Raw genomic sequence first — 17,582 nt, forward strand, 5'->3', positions numbered from 1 at the left:
TAGTCTCAACTAGTTTCGCGAATTTTGTTTTCGATTCGTCAGGAGACAGTCTAAAGGCACAGCGTCCTCTGACCCCAAGAAGGTCCAAAGCAGACAGTGGGTGAATAACTCACACGTAGGCCAAGATAAATTCTTGGGACGGACCTATGTGCCCAAATGGGCATAACAAGATAGGGAGAGTGGGGGTCCCAGGACACGAAGGTCCCGTTGAATGGGATTGCTCAAGTGGTAAAAGGTGATTGAACCTGAATGACAGATACATCCAGGTCTGTGCAAAGCAGGTAATAGGTCAGTTACCAATCTCCTGCTGGTAGCAGCGCTGGTACTTTTGTGTGTATGATAATACACTCGTCCTGGGACCCAGCTCTATATAAACCGAGACTTGTCCAATCCATTGGCTCCCGCTGATGTCAATCAAATCCAGTGACACAAGAACGGGGGGCCGTGCCAAGTCCTGCTGTCTGTGTCAATGGACGCAGCAGCAGGACTCATGACCTCGCCCGCATGGGTGCCCCCATGGAAAGCAGCTCTCCGTGGGGGCACCCGATGAAGAGAAGGGGCCAGAAGAGGAGGATCGGGGCTGCTCTGTGCAAAAAAAATTAATAAAAAAAAGTTGTACCTTTATTTATACTTTAAGGCACTGGAACGCTTTGTTATATGGCCCTTGTCTAAGTATATGTCTGTATAACTGTGTTCAGAAGAATGATGATTAATTTGTACCACTCGATCAGGTTTTACCTCTCCGCAGTCTAGCGGGAGACTAATTACGTGTGATTTCTGATTGTTTGTTAAGGGTAAATACACTTTGTATATCGCCGTTTGCCTTAAAGGTCATTTCCACCTGACTTCAGGCCCTTTAATTTGCCATTACACTCTCACTCTCCTAATGTGTTGGCAGCCATGCGATGTTGGCGTGTTTAATCATGCAGGCAGTGATATGTGCATAAGGTCGGTAATTATTGATGATAACGAGCAGAGATTACATGAAGCTGTTCAGGCGGTGGAAATATTACTGGCTGAACCCGTGAGAATTCTATATCCAGTATGTCTGTGCCAGTGTATCAGATTCCTTCCTGTGGGGGGGCAGCAAACAGTGACATGCCTCAGGAGAGATATTACAGGTTAATAGGGTCAGAAATATAATTCTTAACTGCCTTTGGTTTTGGAGTTTTGGGTGTGCGCTTTGTGTGGAAGTGGGAGGAATTGGCCACATTGAGCTGCGGTTAGGGCAGGCTGAGCATAGTTCAAGCTCATTAGCACACAAAGTGTACACTTTAAAGTGACCCCGACTGTCCTGGAAAGAAAATGGCTTCATACACACACTGTATTGTCAAAAGTATTGAGACACCTGCCTTTACACGCACATGAACTTTAATGGCATCCCAGTCTTATGCCTGGTACACATAATTAGGTAGATTCAGAAAGAGTTAGGCCGGCTTATCAGTAGATAAGCCGACCTAACTCAGAATCTACGCCGACTTATGTTTAAGTGTATGCTCAAACAGAGATACGCTTAAACATATCTAAGATACGACGGCTTGCGCCTTCCTATCTTAGATTGCAATATTTTGGATGGCCGCTAGGTGGCGCTTCCATTGCGGTCGGCGTATAATATGTAAATGAGGAGATACGCCGATTCACGAACGTACGTCCGCCCGCCGCAGTACATTTACGCCGTTTCCGTAAGCCATTATCAGGCCTTAAGTTATTCCATCTATTAGATGGAATAGCAATGTTAAAGTATGTCTGCCGTTCCCGCTTCGAGATTCGAAATTTTTACGCCGTTTGCGTAAGTCGTCCGCGAATAGCGATTTATGTCGTTTACGTCCACGTCGAAATCAATAGGCCCGTACGGCGTACTTAGCCGCAATGCACACTGGGAAATGTAGGCGCCCGGCGCATGCGCAGTGGAATAAGAAAAACGTCACAAACGTAAGGTCAAGCCTTATTAACATAAACCACGCCCCCCTTACACACATTTAAATTAACCCTTACGCCCGCCCGCTTTAGGCTACGCCACCGTAACATAGCAGGCAAGTACATTGTGAATCATGTACTTGCCTAGCTAACTTACGGCGGCGTAGCCTAAACAGGCTAAGCTACGCCGCCACAAGTTTACACCAATCTATGTGAATCTACCTAAATCAGATTATCTGCGGACTGGACTTTTGTCCGAAGGGTGTTGGCCAAAAACTTGTCTTGAATACAAACTGCACACAATTGTTGGCCAACAAATAGGAGACTACGTGTTTTTTCAGCTCTTTAGTGCCACCTTTTGGGTAACTTCTGCTAATCTTGTGTTATGGTTAGCATTGCTTCTGAGCATGTGTGTTTGTACTTTGGAGTTTTGTCCGATGGACTTCTGTACACACGATCAGATAATCTGACATCACACATTTGTTGTCAGAACATTTTAAAGCATGCTAGCCAACATTTGTTGGTGGAAAATCCAACAACGATTGTCCGATGGATCGTACAAACGGTCAGATTTTCCAACAACAGCCTGCCTGACAATTCTCGTCGGAAAATCTGATCGTGTGTTCCAGGCTTTAGTCCGTAGGGTTCAATATTGAGTTGTCCCACCCTTTGCAGCTATAACAGCTTCATCTCTTCTGGGAAGGCCGTCCACAAGGTTTAGGAGTGTGTCTATGGGAATGTTTCACCATTCTTCCAGAAGCACATTTGTAAAGTCAGGTACTGATGTTGGACACCAAGACCTGACTCCGCTCTAATTCATCCCAAAAGTGTTCTATGGGGTTGAGGTGCAGGCCAGTCAAGTTCCTCCACCCCAAACTTGCTCCTTCATGTCTTTATGGACCTTGCTTTGAGCACTAGTGCGCAGTCATGTTGGAACAGGAAGGGGCCTCCCAAACTGTTCCCACAAAGTTGGGAGCATGACATTTTCTAAAATGTCTTGGTATGATGATGCTTTAAGAGTTCCCTTCACTAAGGAAACTAAGGGCCCAAGCCCAACTCCTGAAAAACAACCCCACACTATAATCCCCCCTCCACTAAATCATCCATCCAATTATCATCCAATCATGTGCAAGCAAAAAATGCTGTTTTTATTTTCCTTGCATGCCCCCCCTCAGATCTGCAACGACTGCACTTTAAAATGCACTTGTAGTGCACAGTGGATTTACCTTTTAGTAAGCTCACACTTTTACCAGTGGTGGGTCTACACATCTGAAGCCTTGTACACACGACCGAGGAACTCGACGGGCGAAACACATCGTTTTCCTCCTCGAGTTCCTTGTTAGGCTGTCGAGGAACTCGACAAGGCAAGTTTCTCCATTCCCGTCGAGGAAAAAGAAGACATGCTCTCTTTTTGGCTCGACGGGATCCTCGCCGAAAATTGTACACACGACCGGTTTCCTCGGCAAAAAAAAAATCCCAGCAAGTTTCTTGATGGTTTTTGCCGACAAACTCGGTCGTGTGTACGAGGCCTTATACAACGAGTCACGATTTTTTGCTTACAAGAGTCATTTGGAAGTTATTGATGTTCGTTCTTCTTAGTCATCTTATCGGCACTTGGTGGACTTTATATTCATTTATACACGGACTATACGTTTTTCATATTTAATCTAACGTCATTATTATTGTTTTTGTCACAGTGAGCACATCACTTTGGTATATCCACTCACCATAAAATATCAATTGGGTTTTACTTGGGTTTATTTGGGTTTTGTTTCCTATATTGTATAAGCCATCAAACTACGGCCCTCTAGTTGTTCAGGAACTACAATTCCCATCATGCCTAGTCATGTCTATGAATGTCAGTGTGTTACAATGCCTCATGGGATGTGTAGTTCTACAACAGCTGGAGGGCCGTAGTTTGAGGATCCCTGGTATAAGCACTACACATAATGGGCCAGATCCACAAAGAACTTACGCTGGCGTATCTATTGATACGCCGCGTAAGTTCTACGATGCCCCGTTGTATCTTTGTTTTGTATCCACAAAACAATATACGACTGAATGTGGGCTCGATCCGCCTGACGTACGTCTTAGTACGCCGTCGGATCTTAGGTGCATATTTAAGCTGGCCGCTAGGTGGCGCTTCCGTTGATTTTTTCGGCGTAACGTTACCCCTGGGTCTATGAGGCGTACGCAATGTTAAGTATGGACGTCGGGACAGCGTCAAATTTTCCGTTGTTTACGTCGTTTGCGTAAAACGTTCGCGAATAGGGCTTTGCGTAAATTACGTTCACGTCGAAAGCATTGACTATTTGCGACGTGATTTCGAGCATGCGCACTGGGATACCCCCACGGACGACGCATGTGCCGTTAATTTTTTTTTTACGTGGGGTCAAGTTGAATTAACATAAAACACGCCCACATCTTTGTCATTTGAATTGTGCGCCCTTACGCCGACACATTTACACTACGCCACCGTAACTTACGGCACAAATTCTTTCTGGATACGGAAAGTATGCTCTAAGTTACGGCGGCGTAGTGTATCTGAGATACGATACAACACTTGCATTTCATGTCTGAGGTTTACAACCACTTGAAGTCAGGAGAGGAGTAATGGAGTAAGCACATTCATCACGCTGTAACAGACAGAAAAGCGTGAATCGTCTTTTACTAACACGGAATCAGCTAAAGCAGCCCAAAGGGTGGCGCCATCCGCATGGAACTTCCCCTTTATAGTGCCGTTGTACGTGTTGTACATCACCGCGCTTTGCTAGAGCATTTTTTTATCACGATCGTGTGTGGGCAAGGCCGTTTTAATGATTGGGTAGAAAAAAACCTAAAGCCTTAAAAACTTAATTTTTTAGAACCCGAAAAACTGTTGTGTGTACGCGGCATTAGTCTGCTCTTGTGTTTTAGGTGTGTGGGTACCTTTTTATAGAATTTAGCCAGTTTCTGACCTTTCTCTCCAGTACCGGATACGTGCCCGGAAAACATGCACATAGAACTCTAATGAGCTAGTTTGTAGCATGAATACATTCCCATAAAAACGAATAAATGTAGTTTATGAGTTTTGCAACATTTTAGTCCACAGAGGTCAATACAAATAATAATAATTTTCAACCAAGCAAACTACTAAGCAAGGTAATGTATTCAGAGAAGTACATATAGGAAATGCATCAGCTGTAATGTAAGCTAATTGAAGGGTTTGTACCGCAGTGGAAATGTCAATATAACTGCTCTGAGGACCTGCAAGGTTACAGCTAAAGGGAAACAAAAGTATTTTTTTCACTGAGTACAAACAATTATCGTAAAGTAATCTCTGACTTGACTTTAAAAAAAATTTTATCCTTGCTTTGCCATACAAATCAATGGCCTAACATGGTCCAATACTCTACTACTGCTATACTTAAAGTGGATGTAAAGCCGCTCTCATCCTTTCTAAACTACTGCCATAGTGCTGATCTATAAGGATATAGATGCCTCCTGCATGTATCCTTACCTGTCAAATATCTCCCCTCCGTCTGTTATAAGAACTGAAAAACTGCAGATTCTGTGGGTGGGTCTGTTGTCTGGAGCTCGGTGGGTGGAGTCGTGATGACAGTAGACTCCCCGCCCTCCTCTCCACTCCCCTTGTCAACATGCATTTTCTCTTGTGTATTCCTTACACTAAATTCTGCTATGGTCACATCCAGTCAAAATCCAGAAAAGTAACCACATGACTTCAGAAAAGTAGTGTAGGTGGGAATTAAAAAATAATGCCTGTCTCAGGCTAGTGCATGAGATATGTAAATAACCTTTCACTCACAGCAAGGGGGAAGAACGGGCAAAAGTTTTTTCCTGTTTGTCCGTTTATCTCACCGAGATAAAGAGGATTGCTCAGACCTGGATTAACTTTGTGGCAAGACTGGGCACAGATGATAGGAAATCTTATACTCTACACCAGGGGTATGCAATTAGCGGACCTCCAGCTGTTGCAGAACTACAAGTCCCATGAGGCATAGCAACATTCTTGACAGCCACAAGCATGACACCCAGAGGCAGAGGCATGATGGGACTTGTAGTTTTGCAACAGCTGGAGGTCCGCTAATTGCATATCACTGCTCTACATTGTGACAGCAAAAAAAAAAATCGGGGTTAAATCCACTTTAACCCCTTGGAGCCAGCACCTCAATGCTCTTTAAAGGGGAGGTCCACCCTAAAAAACATGTATACATTAAAATTGAAATAAATAAAAAAACACAGATTTTTTTTAATTTACCAGAAACCCCTGTTGCTATGCTGTCTTCCTAATCTGCCTCTTCCTATTCCGCGGTAACTTCCTCCCCTTCAGGGAGCTCCCCCATTGTCTTCTGAGACCTGTGCGTGTCCCAGAAGATGACTGGGCCATTCACAAAGCGCAACGCCTCAAGAGGCTTTCTCCACACCAGGGAGAAAGCCTTGCATTACTGTGTGGAGTTACAGACAGAAGAACAGAAAGTGAGGATTTCTCAGAAGAAATAATGACATTTAAAAGCAAAATGGAAGGATGAGGAAGGTGAAGGAGGACTGCACTAAGGTAAAGGAAGCTAATTAGGGAAACAAATTTTTTCCTTTACAACCCCTTTAAGTTTGCCCCTAAATGCCTCCAATTCTGCAAGTCTTTAACCAGTCTCACATTCCGTGCTCAACAGTTCGATTGTATTATAACTCTTGCCCTCCCGTGTATTCCATTCTTGGCTGGCTTTTAAGCGTTCCTGCAAGAATCCTGATTTTTAATTAATATTTATTGCCGACCAAAACAGCAGCAATCCAGGGCATTCAAGAGAATCACCATCTCCGATTGATCAGAATTCCCGCCATTAATCACCTGCTAATGCCCCTACATTCTGGCATGGTGACAGCGAACAAGATTTTATTAATGAACACGCTGTGGGTGGAGGCAGAAGGCTCATCTGTCTGGCCTGGCAGTAGAGACTGGAAAGGCCTTGAGGCCTGCTGGCTGCAGCAATGTGAGGATTCGCTCGTTCTCGCTGAGAGACTTAAATGATGATGGCGATGATGATGGCACTGCAGGAAAAAAAACTGGTTGCTCTCTCTAATAAAAGATGGCAGGGAGGGGGCTATCCTTTCAGTCGGTGGTACACCTGGGTCATATAACCGATCCTTGGTAATTAATGCAGCTGACTTCAAGAATGGCTAACTGGTCCTAATAGAGTTATATAGCTTTATATGAAAAGCAACACCTCCCTGTATTATGATAAAGGGACACAAGTATCATCATTGGGAAATACTGTATATCATACATTATATATGCCTATTTTTTGTTCTACTCTATCGGCATATCTGTTTTAATTGGTATATTTATTATAGTGTCATGATCATATAATAGTATGCAATAGACCCAGTTCATAAAGCTTCAAAGTGACCTTGCCATTGAAGAAGAACATCACCCTCCCCAAGAAAATTATAGTTTACGTGCCCTTTGGGTTTTCTGTATGTTTTTTTGTTTTTTTGCTGCATAAATATGCTTTCAAGCTAAGCAAATCCAGAATTAAGCTCTTGCATGGCTCATATACTACAGGCAAAAAAGGGGTAGAGAAAGGAAGCGCCACCTAAGTGCAGTATTAAAGAGGTTCTTTTAATGACACATTGTAAAAAACACACTTACAAGAAGGTAAGGAAAGAAGGCTCATCTGTAACATCCTGTAGTCCTCGTCCCGGATCCATGGGCTGCTTTAGAAGTGAAGAAAGCAGATTGTGTAGAGTCTTCAGGCCTGTCCTGTGGCCTTCAGGATGTAGTCTGTTCCAGCCTCACAGGTCGCGTGACAGGTCACGTGATTACTTCCCAGGAACACTTCCGGGAGGAGGGTCAAACAGGGAGAACAAAGGCTGGTTGGGCTACGCGCTCGGAGCCACTGCTCCTTCTATTGGCCTGATTCTTGTAAGTGTGTTTTTTACAATGTGTCATTAAAAGAACCTCTTTAATACTGCACTTAGGTGGCGCTTCCTTTCTCTATCCCTTTTTTGTTTACCACAGAGTCAGCTCTCTGAGGACAGCAGCCGCCATTGAACAGCAAAATCACCTGCATTTTTAACCATTGAACTGCCTGTTACTACTATTTCCAATGGACTAACCACCATACTCCTACCCATATATGTACTTTGTATCTGCGCTGACAGTTACCTCTCCTATCATATACTACAGGCAAGCCTGTCGCTACAAGGCAGGCAAACCAAGCAATTGCTTGGGGCCCCGAGCTGGCCTGGGGCCCCGATAAGGGCCCCTACTGTGCTCCCAATATGCTGCAGCCGCCTGAGCTCTCTACACAGAGCCTGCAGCACTGCTGCCTTGAGTTGTCACTTCCCCTTCTCTGTAGTGTGGCCGAGCTCCTCTTCCTTCCTCCTGTCAGTCCAGACTCTGGCTGGAATTCAGTTTCCTGTTCCTGGCCGGACTGACAGGAAGTGCACACTGAGTGCTCACTTCCTTTCAGTCCGGCCGGGAACAGGAAACTGAATCTCCTAACCCACGGTATGGACCCGGTAGGGGGCGTAAAAAAAACATAGGGAGGGGGGAGTAAAAAGAACATGGGGAGGCTTTGCGTGCGTGTGGGGGGGTGGGGGGTTCGGTGGGGCCTCCATGTCCATTTTGCATGGGGCCCCCATATTCCTTCAAACGGCCCTGACTACAGGTCCCTTTTCATCCCGCCATCTTTTTTTCATTGGGAGGTGACTGTCTCTTCATGGTTCTTTGGAGAAGCTGATGCCTCCTGGGATATGTGACTTTGTGCTCGCCTAGGCGAGAATGGAGGCAAGGGGGATTACCGAACATAAGAAAGAGCACAGTTTTACCACCCTCTGACCGCCCACAGAAAGGGCATGGAGCCACTGTACACATGCCGCACATACTTTGCTTCGCGACCACAGCAGAAATTAAACCGCAATTTACATTCAGGTGGGCAGTAGTGCCATCGACCGCGACCCATATAAGTGTATGAGGCCGCACTGCAACCGCATGCATTGCATGTTGTGCATTGGTTCAGTCTTTTTAGGCTTAAAACAGGCAATGAGAAGAAAATATATCACCTCCTCACCGCCTTTCAATAGCCCTCTGTAAAGTGATCCATTGCAGAGAACAAGCCCTAAAAGAAAACAAGGATATATAAACAATTTAAAATAAATGCTCTGCTATTTTATGTTGTGAATGGGTGGGATTGGGATTGTGCAAAGTGTCCTTTTTGTGTGAAGGTTTGCTTTAAATAAAAAGATCTCCAATAAGGCATTCAAAGAAGATTCCTGATAGTCGTACCACCACTGAACATTGCTCTGGTGAAAGTGTCCCTGTAGTCTGCTGGGAAACATTTCTGGGAATGTCTATCTCTTTGGTTCTCTTAACCAGTCACTGATTCCTCCTCTTTCTTTGGATCAGAGCAGTTTTCAGTGGCATGGGCAAGGAAAGTACTCATATTGATTTTCCACAGGCATTCTTCTTAATCTTCTAATAACTCCTCTTAGGCCTCGTACACACGACCGAGTTTCTCTGCAAAAACCAGCAAGATACTTGCTGGGATTTTTTTTTTTGCCGAGGAAAACGGTCATAGGTACATTTTTCGACAAGGAAACTGTTGAGGATCCCGTTGAGCCAAAAAGAGAGCATGTCTTCTTTTTCCTCGACAGGAATGGAGAAACTTGCCTTGTCGAGTTCCTTGACAGCATAACAAGGAACTCGACGAGGAAAACAATGGGTTTCGCCCGTCGAGTTCCCCAGTCGCGTGTACGAGGCTTTACTGGCCTTCTAGTCACGGCAGGACACAGTAAAGACATGGAGGTCAGAAGTGGGAGACAGGGAGAGCTATGGGGGAACCAAGAGATTGACACTCCTGGAAGTGTTGGTTTCCTAGTAGACTTCACCAAAAACTTTCTTCAGATTGAAGCAGTTTTCAGTGAGGTAAGTATTTAGTCTTCTTTTACAGGTATGCCTTTTTGGGGTGTTTTCAATTATTGACTCCAGGTCACTTTAATACAAAGATTATTGTTCTTTTTTCTCGGATGAAAACTTGGCCCCTTCTGCCATCTATTACTCAGTGAGGGCAGCTTGGGCCTCGTACACACGATCAGTCCATCCTTCGGACCGTTCTCATCGGTTAACCGATGAAGCTGACTGATGGTCTGATGTGCCTACACACCATCGGTCAATTAACCGATTGTGTCAAAACGCGGACACGTAAACCACGTACGACGGCACTATAAAGGGGAAGTTCAAATCCAATGGCGCCACCCTTGGGGCTGCTTTAGCTGATTTTGTGTTAGTAAAAGACGATTCGCGCTTTTCTGTCTGTTACAGCGTGATGAATGCGCTATCTCCAAAACGAATGCTAGTTTTACAAGAACGAGCGCTCCCGTACCCTCATTTAGTCTGAGCATGCGTGGATTTTTAACCGATGGTCGTGCGCACTAACGATCGGTTTTGACCTATCGGTTAGGCGTCCATCGGTTAAATTTTAAAGCAAGTTCCTATTTTTTTGACCGAAGGTTAACTAACCGATGAGGCCCACACACAATCGGCTTGGACCAATGAAAACAGTCCATCAGACCATTCTCATCAGATGGACTGATCGTGTGTACGCGGCCTTAGGCTGTCACACGGGCGACCCTTGCCACTAGCGACACCTGTGGGTTCAACTTACCTCTGTTGGGTTATTCCCGCATTGGCCCTAATTGCTGCCAAATATGACTTTCTAGTAGGGACAATGAGGTAACGACATCCTACTGGTCCCGCTACCCAGGGAGAAGTCCCATAGAGACTGGCAGCCAGCCTCTTTGCAAACCCAAAGCTGGTTATTTCCAACCATTGTTAAGATCACCCTGGGAGGTAAGAGAGGGGTGGCTGGCTCTCAACCACAAAACCAAAAGCTGGGTTTATGTTTTTTGTACCAGAGCGCTCCCTTGATTATGATGTGCTGTGATGATAAACAAACCTGACATGTAGGCAGCTAGAATAAATTGTTATATGTTGCCCATACCATTTCTTCCTACTTCCCAAAGTTTGCTTTAATGCCCCGTACACACGATCGGAATTTTTAGATGGAAAAAGTCAGATTTTCCAATTGTGTGTAGCCCCATCTGAGTTTTTTCATCTGAACATTCCGATGATTTCCATCGGAGTTTAGATATAGAACATATTCTATTTTTTTCCGATGGAATTCCGATGTGATTTGGCCGGGCAAAAGCCAGATCGTGTGTACTCGGCATGAGAGAGAATTAAATATGACATTTTCAAAATAAAATAACACTTTCACCACTGGTATCTTTCCTAGACACCTTCTTTTCAGCATTCGATTTACCATTAACAAACCAGTGCCCTTTAAAATTACATTTTACTTAATGTATACAATAATATAAATGTCCAGCCTGAGGGCCTAGGCACAAATCTGATTTCTGCATCGGTTACAGACTGAGTATCTTTCACTTTGCAGGTGTGAAAGGCATTTATCTCTGGCCAAGTTGGTTTACCATTGTTACAGCAAGGAGGGGAATGGTTGTTAAGAAATTCAGCAGAAAAAAAATGGATTGTTCCTCAGCTATAAACCTAAGTGATAATAGCTGCATGATGTTACCTGCTAATTTTGACCTAAAATTGTTTTCCAGTTACAATGGGGGTTATTTACGAAAGGCAAATCCACTTTGCACTACAAGTGCAAACTACGGGCCAGATTCACGTAGAACTCCGGCGGCGTAACGTATCTCATTTACGTTACACCGCCGCAAGTTTTACGGGCAAGTGCTTGATTCACAAAGCATTTGCCTGTAAACTTGCGGCGGCGTAGCGTAAATCCGTCTGGCGCAAGCCCGCCTAATTAAAATGGGGCGTGTATCATTTAAATTAGGCACGTACTGCGCATGCTCCGTTTTGAAATTTCCCGCCGTGCTTTGCGCAAAATGACGTCGCACCGACGTACTTTTTTGAACGGTGATGTGCGTTACGTCCTTTCCTATTCCCGGACAACTTACGCAAAAAAAAAATAATAATTCGACGCGGGAACGACGGCCATACTTTAACATGGCTAGTCTAAATATAAGCCATGAAATAGCAGCTGTAACTTTACGCCGGGAAAAGTCGACTAGCGACGACGTAAGAGAATGCGACGACCGCGCGTACCTTCGTGGATCGCCGTAAACAGCTAATTAGCATACCCGACGCGGAAAACGACGCAAACTCCACCCAGCGGGCGCCAAAGTATTACACCTACGATTCAAAGGCGTACGAAGCCGCACGCCTGTCGGATCGGAGCCAAAAGCCATAGTATCTTGGTTTGAGGATTCAAACTAAAGATACGACGCAGCAAATTTGAAAATACGCCGGAGTATCAGTAGATACGCCGGCGTATTTCTTCTGTGAATCTGGCCCTACAAGTGCAAAGTGCACTTGGAAGTGTAGTCACTGTAGATCCAAGGGGGACATGCAAGGAAAATAAAAAACAGCATTTTAGCTTGCGCGTGATTGAATGATAAAATCAGCAGAGCTTCCCCTAATTTCAGATCTACCCCTCAAATTTACAATGACTGCACATCCAAGTGCACTTTGCACTTGTAGTTTGCACTTTTAAGCCCTGTACACACGATCGGTCCATCCGATGAGAACGGTCTGATGGACCGTTTTCATCGGTTAACCAATAAAGCTGACTGATGGTCAGTTGTGCGCGGTGTCAGAACGATCGTGTCAGAACGCGGTGACGTAAAACACGACGTGCTGAAAAAAAATGAAGTTCAATGCTTCCAAGCATGCGTCGACTTGATTCTGAGCATGCATGGATTTTTAACCGATGGTTGTGCCTACTAACGATTAGTTTTTTTACCCATCGGTTAGGAATCCATCGGTTAAATTTAAAACAAGATTGCTTTTTTTTAACCGATGGATAAATAACCGATAGCGCCCACACACGATCGGTTTGGACCAATGAAAACGGTTCATCAGACCGTTCTCATCGGTTTAACCGATCGTGTGTACATGGCCTTAGTGTTGTTATCGCTGTTTTTTTATGTAGGACCCCAACATTGCGTTCTTCATTAGAATCCTTCTAAATCAGTACCATTGTTAACCATTTAAAGACCCTAAAACTGTATCCTATAACCCAATTGAGATCATTATTAAAGGTAAGCTCACCAAAACTGATATTTCAGTTTTTGATACATGCTGACTTCTCCCAATAAACAACATCATTCATTAAAACATCCCTTTTGGGTAAAATTACCTTTTAAACTAAGAAAATAAAGAAAGTAGAGTAAAACCTAATTGATTGAAAGCCACTCAATTTTCTTTTCATCCTTTCTCATATCCTGCTAGCAATTCCCAATTTCTTGTAAGGTGTAACAGGGACAGGGAGTAAAAGAGAATCTCCCAAATGGAATCACATAAAGTGTAATACTTCTCACTCTATAGAAAGCGGAAACAAATTTGCTAAGAGGTAACCTTTAGCTCAAAATAGGAATGGTATTTGGTAACACCAACCTAATAATAAATGAGGGGTGGAAATTGTAAAGGAATTGTAAACGTACACTTTACTTGACTAAGAAGCAGGGATAGACTGGCCATTGGGACTACAGGGAGTTTCCAGGTGGGCCGATGGCTCAGTGGGCCGGCTTCAGTGACAGTGGACCGCCGCCCCCTCCGCTCCTCTGTCTCTCCCTTCCCGCAGCACTCACCTCCTCTCCCTCCCCACAGCGCTCACCTGGGGGGAACAAAGAAGCAGGGGGAGGACCAGAGGAGCAGGGGGGACGACAGAGGAGCATGGGGGAGGGGACAGACAGCTGACCCAACAGCTATGGCCTGGGAGTTTCTCCCTTCTGCCTAATCTTGTCCCATAAGGGGGGCACCAAACTGATTCTTTGCCCCGGGTGAAAAAAAGTCTAGCTTCCCCACTGGTACTGCCTATAAGAGTACCAGTACCAGCCATTCTACTCTAATAAAGTAGAACAGCTAATGGCTAGTGAAGGGGGAGAGGGGGCTTGGGTGGCCCGGGGGGGGGGGGGGGGGGGGTTGTGGGAGTTGTCCGGCCGCCATGGGAGAGACCTGTCAAAGTGGGCCAGTCTGCATGAAGTCCAGGGCCAAATTTCGGTCCCAGTCCAGCCCTGCTAAGAAGTAGGATTTAAACTAGAAGTTGGCGGTATCAGTTCTGATCGTCCCACTGTAAGTTGTCCATGACTAAAAAGCAGGATATGCATTTACACAGGGTGAGGGAATTGTAATAGGCTCACCTTCAATCAAGGGTGTCCAAACTGAGGTCCAAGACGGCTATGAATGCGGCTCAACGCAAAATTGTAAACTTACTAAAAAATGCAGACCTTTTAATAACATTTTTCTAAAAATGCTTTTACGCTTAGCGAATACATGCGACCGAAGACACATTTTATCTTCCCAAGGAAAAATCTCCCACACATCTCAATCAAATTAATGTCATCTGTTTTCGGCAGCATCTATATTTGTGAGCAACTATCAAGGATGAAGCACACGAAGGGTAAAATTAGAACCAAAATATCTGATGAGCACCTTGAGAATTGCTACTCCAGCCATACTGATGCATTTTGTTTATCATAAACAGTGTCATATATGGCATATAGTTTCTAGTTGTTGCCCTCTTTTACTTTTATACTTTTATAATAAAAAAACATTCTCTATATCAGTGATCAATAACTTGTCATCTGCCTGACTTTTTCTGCAGAACAGCTCTCCTTATTGTTAGTGTATTTTATGTGTGGCCCGAGACAATTCCTCTTCATTAAAGTGTCTTTTATTGGTACATCAGAGTCACAATAAAACAATAAACTAACGCCTTTTGGCAATAGCCTTAGTCGTAGCTAGCTACGACTAAGGCTATTGCCGAAACGCGTCAGTTTTGTTTTATTGTCACTCTGATGTACCAATAAACGACACTTCAAGGACTACAGTCTTGCCGGCTCTTCTTACTACTGTTGCATTCGAGTGTGGTGGGACACATCGAGCCTCGGCAGCTGTAAGTGGACTTGGTGTATGGATTGGGTTGTCCCTGCAGAGAGCGCTGTTACCTTTTTCAATTCCTCTACTTTCAATGTAGACCAGGAAGGTCAAAGTGTTGGACACTCTTGCCTTAAACTGTATGTGACTATGGAGTAGTGTATAAGACTTATGCCCTGTACACACGATCAGTTCATCTGATGAAAACGGTCTGATGGATTTTTTCAACAGATATCCGATGAAACTGACTGATGGTCAGTCGTGCCTACACACCATCGGTTAAAAATCCGATCGTGTCCAACGCGGTGGCGTAAAACACAACGGCGTGCTGAGAAAAATGAAGTTCAATGCTTCCAAGCATGCGTCGACTTGATTCTGAGCATACGTACCCACAGATGATCGTTTTTTTCTATCGGTTTTTTAACCATCAGATAATTTTAAATCAAGTTCCTATTTTTTTGACTGATGGATAAAAAACTGATGGGGCCCACACACGATTGGTTCGTCTGATGTAAACGGTCCATCAGACCGTTTTCATCAGACGAACTGATGGTGTGTACGCGGCATAAGAAGACTAACACTGGGGTTGGAAAATATAAAATGGCAGTGGAAATTATAATGAACCCACTTTAAGGTGTGTATAACTTAGGCCAGCCATAGACAGTGCAAATTTCTTTCCTGCAACAGTGTTGACAGGGGACTCCCTCCCGCCAAGTCATTGTGTTCTCCTGGCAGAGGGGCGGAGAAGCCACCCCCATCAGGAGAACACCGTAATTATTGATAAGGGCTATAACATCCTCTAGCGATAACCACATGTAAAATCCAGCAAGCTGGTTGTACCCAAGTTGCTCAAATGAAAAGAAACCCTGGTCAGCTTGACCGCTTACTACACACTTAGATTCCCTACCTAACAACTAGGTGGCAGCCTTGTGCTACCCCAGCCCGTATCTCCCTGTTTTAGAAGTTTTCCACACTGACTTTGTAGGACAGGACAGGACCCAGGTTGGAGCACCTCCCTTAGCATGCTGCAAGTTTTTGTAGAGGTCTTAATGAGCCCCACTTACTTCAGCTGGGCTCATTAACTCTTCCCCTGCAGGACTCCCAGCACTTCCCCCTAGTGGTATAAATTGGCATAAAGCCTGAATCTGGGACATATATATTTTCCATCCTGGATGCAACCAGGCGATTTTTACCTGCCTGCTGTCTCCGTACGTATTGTGCTATTGTATCGCATCTTTAGTGCCTTATTGTTGCTATCTAATAATTGTTGCTATACGGTCTGCGTCCCAATTGTCTCTTCTGATTGCCATGTATGTTGTTGCATCTTTTTTTGCATTTTGGGAAAGTCCTTCCCTCTACTCCTTTGTATTCTGTACTTCGTGCTACTCTCATTATACTTTCCAACAAAATGTTTGAACGAGAACATTTCAAGTGGTCCACCTTGAGAAACAAAGAAGCGGGATATAAAATAAAAGACAAGGTGAGAATGATTGTTGGCCCACTTTAAGCTGTGCTTGAATAAGAAACAAGGTATAAAACATAGGCGTGCGCAGGGGGTGTGCCAGTTGTGCCTGGGCACACCCTAATCCCCCTGGGCACCAGTGTACAGAAGTGTGAGCCTCAGAGAGACCAGTCTGAGGCCCTGATTGTGAGTAGCAGGCATTCTGAACACCCCCTTCTCTCTCACCCCCTTTCTCTCTACCCCCCTCTCTCACCTCTCTTTCACCCTCCCCCTCACACACACACACCCTCTCACCCCCCTCTCTCTCATCCCTTTCTATCGCTCTCATGCCCCCCTCACCCCCCTCTCTCACCCCTCCTCTCTCGCCTCTCTTTCACCCCTCTCTCTCTCACACACACACCCTCTCACCCCCCTCTCTCTCATCCCTTTCTATCTTTCTCATGCCCCCCTCTCACCCCTCCTCACTCTCTCGCCCCTTCTCTCTTGCCCTCTCTCTCTCCCTCTTTCGATCTCTCTCACTCCCTCACCCCTCCCTCCTCTATATTTCTCTCACCCCCTTTCTTTCACACCTCCCTCCTCTATATTTCTCTCACCCCATCTCTCTCTCACCCCCCTGTCTCTCTCACCTCCCTCTCTTTCACACCACCCCTCCTCTATATTTCTCACCCCCTCTCTCTCTCACCCCCTCTCATTAAAAAAACATATGTGTTTATATTTTTTTTAAAGAGTGTGTGTGCCTGTATGCGTGTGTGTATTAGGGGTGCACACCCTAATGTAAAAGGCTGCGCACACCTATGGTATAAAATAAAAGATGGGATGCGAATTGTAAGCTCTCTTTAAAGGAGTTGTGAAGAAAAAAATTTTTTACCTAAAATTAATGTCTGCAAGGTAGACAGACAGAATGGTGTAATGATTCTGTTAAAAAACGAGTATCGTATTTATCTACCTATAGCGCGCACCGGCGTATAGCGCGCACCCCTAATGTAGAAGAGAAATTCCTGGAAAAAAAAATTGAATTGCTTACAGTTTTGGTGTCTTGTCCGGCGTCCATCGGCGGCCTTCTCTGGTCCGGCGTCCGTCTGTGGCCCTGGTGGTGTCCTCCCCGCTTCTCCCGCGCTGTTGTTGAGTCGATCCCCGCTTCCCGCGCCGTTTGAACGCCTCCGCCGACATATACCAAACGCAGTACACTCGGGCACACTCGGGTCCTCTCGCATAAAGGCTAGGAGGCGGCACAGG

General features: G+C 44.9%; 1 protein-coding gene across 2 annotated transcripts in view; it reads left to right on the forward strand.

The window, feature by feature from the left end:
* GRIK5 (glutamate ionotropic receptor kainate type subunit 5) overlaps positions 1-17,582 on the forward strand; it is a 447,945-nt gene that overhangs the window by 347,438 nt on the left and 82,925 nt on the right. The window lies entirely within an intron of this gene.

Source organism: Rana temporaria, chromosome 10 (genome assembly GCF_905171775.1).
Source record: "Rana temporaria chromosome 10, aRanTem1.1, whole genome shotgun sequence".
Taxonomy (NCBI): domain Eukaryota; kingdom Metazoa; phylum Chordata; class Amphibia; order Anura; family Ranidae; genus Rana; species Rana temporaria.